Source organism: Nyctereutes procyonoides, unplaced genomic scaffold (genome assembly GCF_905146905.1).
Source record: "Nyctereutes procyonoides isolate TBG_1078 unplaced genomic scaffold, NYPRO_anot_genome, whole genome shotgun sequence".
NCBI lineage: Eukaryota > Metazoa > Chordata > Mammalia > Carnivora > Canidae > Nyctereutes > Nyctereutes procyonoides.
This window is the reverse complement of record NW_026575131.1, coordinates 31734305-31738358: the sequence shown is the minus strand read 5'-3', so window position 1 is coordinate 31738358 and position 4054 is coordinate 31734305. Positions and strand designations below refer to the sequence as shown.

The 4054-nt window shown below is 40.0% G+C and overlaps 1 pseudogene; it reads right to left on the bottom strand.

Annotated features, from left to right (window-relative positions):
- Nucleotides 1-2642: 2642 nt before the first annotated feature.
- Nucleotides 2643-3596, bottom strand: LOC129521396 (heterogeneous nuclear ribonucleoprotein A1-like; annotated as a pseudogene).
- Nucleotides 3597-4054: the final 458 nt, after the last annotated feature.

The following is a 4054-nucleotide window of genomic DNA, read 5'->3' as shown; positions in this document are numbered from 1 at the left end:
AATGGACAAAAAACATGAAGAGAAATTTCACAGAGGAAGACTTAGACATGGCCAACAAGCACATGAGAAAATGCTCCGCATCACTGGCCATCAGGGAAATACAAATCAAAAACCACAATGAGATACCACCTCACCCAGTGAGAATGGTTAAAATTAACAAGACAGGAAACAACAAATGTTGGAGAGGATGTGGAGAAAGGGGAACCTTCTTGCACTGTGAGTGGGAATGTGAACTGGTACAGCCACTCTCGAAAACTGTGTGGAGGTTCCTCAGAGAGTTAAAAATAGATCTGCCCTATGACCCAGCAATTGCACTGCTGGGGATTTACCCCAAAGATACAGATGCAATGAAATGCCGGGACACCTGCACCCCGATGTTTATAGCAGCAATGTCCACAATAGCCAAACTGTGGAAAGAGCCTCAGTGTCCATCGAAAGATGAATGGATAAAGATGTGGTCTGTGTTTACAATGGAATATTACTCAGCCATTAGAAATGACAAATACCCACCATTTGCTTCAATGTGGATGCACCTGGAGGATATTATGCTGAGTGAAATAAATCAATCAATCGGAAAAGGACAAACACTATATGGTCTCATTCATTTGGGTAATATAAAAATTAGTGAAAGGGAATAAAGGGAAAGGAGAAAAAATGAGTGAAAATATCAGTGAGGGTGACAAAACATGAGAGACAGCTAACTGGGAAATGAACAAGGGGTAGTGGAAGGGGAGGTGGGCAGGGGGTTGGGGTGACTGGGTGATGGGCACTGAGGGGGGCACTTGATTGGAATGAGCACTGGGTGTTATGCTATATGTTGGCAAATTGAACTCCAATAAAAAATTTTTAAAAAATAAATAAAAATAAAAATAAGTCACTAAGTGTAGCCCACACTTGAGATTTACGCTTCACTTCTAGAGGGAGAAATACTGAAAAATGTTTAGGCATACATTAAAATCACTACAGTAATTAATGAATATATTGGAGAAGATAGACTATGTAAATATCCTGTTTCTCCTTAATGTTTTGGTGGCTACTTTTAGCATTCATCTGCAGATCTTACCTGAAGCAAATACTGCTGTGGCAAATTTCTGTTTTCCTCATTCCTTCTACATTTATTATTTAGAATTATTCTGTATGGAAAATTTGTCACTTCTCTATTTATTTTATATAAATATCAACTTTATTTATTTATTTATTTATTTATTTATTTATTTATATATAAATATAAACTCATGGATATTTATTTTACTTCTGTGGTATAATCCAAACCTATTGTTTCATTGCTCAAAAAGCTTTGGCAATTGAAGATTTTTTAGGTTGTTTTTTGTGTCTCTCTGATACCTTTCTTAATTGATTTCTATTTTTTAAGCACTTCAATTTTGGCATTCACCACAGCTTTTCTACATTAGTTAAAGAGAATCTGTTCATTTTTGTTGTTGTTGTTTTTGCGATTTGTATCATTGTTCTGTGTGACTTCCATGCCTATGTGAACAATTTATCCAACGGCTGTAGCATCTCATTTCTGTAACCTTATCAACTCGTGGTCCTTATCTCCACTCTACTTCAGCCACCTACAACAAGCATGCCCTGATTCTTGCTATTACCTGGAATTGCTCTACCTTTGCAATATTAATTTTAAACATCTGATTTTCCAGATATTTCAGTCTCTTCCCCCAACGGTTATTCTTTCTTTTCATAGAAGCCTCAGGTCTCTTCATTTCTTTTTTCCCCCAGTCCATAAATTGTAGAGTTCACAACCCACAAGCCAGCACTTCATCCATTTGCTGCCAAAAACCACAGAACCTTGTTATGCTTTTGGTAGAGTTTGGCAAGCCTTCCATATGTGTAGAATAGCTCTCTTTCCCACTCCCCACTCTGCCAAAAGCTGTCCCTCTATACCTTTTTATTCCCACCTCTTCTCAGCTGATGAGCACATTTCTTGCTGCATGGAAACAATAGAAATCATCAGAGAAAACACCTCCAACTCTAGGCAACAAACTCACTATCTTACATATCCTACGTTTATATTTTTCTCCTTTTCTCTTGTTCCTCCCATAAAGAATCTCTCCCTATTTAAGGAAGAGATCTATATTCTATATTCCACATGGTCTTTGAGTCCCATTCTTTCTCTCCTTTATAAGCCTCTCAGTTTCTTTATTTTTGTCATTCTCATATCTTCATATTCTCCCTTTCTCTTATTGGCTCCTTTACTTGACTATGTAAACAAAGCAAAATGAAATAAAAGCCCCCCTTCCCTCAAGCCCATGTTGCCTTTCCAGTACATCCACTTTTTTTCATCCACATTTATTCAGTGTCATGATCAGACTATTACATTTAGCAATCAACAGCATGGGTGCAAAAAAAAAAATCTACATTAAAACCCTTTGTTGGAATGCTTTACACTTTCCACAGAACAGAAACTAAAATAACCTGTTTTACAATTAGTCACAAATACAGTCCTTGAGTTTTTTGCCCATACACATGAGTATTGTCTAAAACATGTCTTCTTTGTAGCAGCTAGGCCCTGCCACCACTGTCCTTGGCTGAGTTCACAAATCTGTTGTAACCTGTAGCTTCCCTGTCACTTCACTGGCTCTTCCCTCCTGCTAAGCTTTGTTTCCTGGCAGTAATTGAAACCTTCTGCCACTGCCATAGCTGCTGCTGCTGCTGGAACTGCCATAGCTACCTTGGTTTCATGGTTTGGTAAAGTATTGGCCTCCACCACCATAGGAGCCAGAGCTTCTGCCTCCAAAATTTCCTCCTTTCTTGGGTCCAAAATTTGAGGATTGATTGTTTTAATTGCCAAAATCATTATAGCTTCCACCACCTCCAAAGTTGCTTCCATCATTACCAAATCTGTTATGGCCATCCCCACTGCCACCGTATCCACCACCATCTCAACTGCCACCGAAGCCACCTCGACCACTGAAGTTCCCTCCATGACCAAAGTTGTCATTCCCACCAAAACCACCTCCACAACAACCACCAAAGTTTCCAGAACCACTTCGGCCTCTTTGGCTGGATGAAGCACTATCCATCTCTTGCTTCCATAGGGCTTTCCTTACTTCATAGTTGTGGCCATTCACAGTATGGTATTTTTTAATGACAATCTTGTCTACAGAGTCATGGTCATCAAATGTCACAAAAGCAAAACCTCTCTTTTTGCCACTGCCTTGGTCAGTCATGATCTCAATCACTTCAATTTTCTCGTACTGTTCAAAATAATCTCTTAGATAATGTTCTTCAGTGTCTTCTTTAATGCCACCAACAAAAATCGTTTTCACAGTTAAGTGGGCAGCAGGTCTTTGAGAATCTTCTCTTGAGCTAGCCCTCTTTGGTTCCACAACTCTTCCATCCACCTTGTGTGGCCTTGCATTCATGGCTGCATCCAACTCCTCCACAGTGACATACGTGACAAACCCAAAACCTCTGGAGCACTTGGTGTTTGAATCTCTCATTACCACACGGTCCGTAAGCGTCCTCCATTGCTCAAAATGGCTCCTCAGACTCTCATCGGTTGTTTCGAAGCTCAAACCTCCGATGAAGAGCTTCTGCAGCTGTTCAGGCTTTTTGGGAGACTCTGACTTAGACATGACAGTGGTGGGAGGGGAGAATTTAAAGATGCTTACTCGGCGGCATTTAGGGGCAGAAAGCACATCCACATTTTTATTGGCCTCTTAACAGGCACACTTTTTGAGAATTGTCTACCTACCTGCCTCTACTTCTTAGTCCACCACAATTCAGCTACTGTCCTCCTACACCACTCCACTGTACTGCTCTTACCAAAGCTGCCAATGGCCCCCATGTAATTCAAGCCATCAGATACTTAGCAATCTTCATATTAGTTGATCATCCTTGTTGATCACTCATTCCTTCTTGAAATCCACCTTTTTGTTTTGCTTCAGTGGCATCTTTTATTTCTCTTCCATCTATTCTAGCCATTCTTCATTTGTTACCTATTCTTTGGGGTTACTCCTTCTCACATTACCACACTATTGGGGAGGAGAATTTGTTCTCTCCAAAGTCCCCAATTACTATTCCTGGGGCTTAA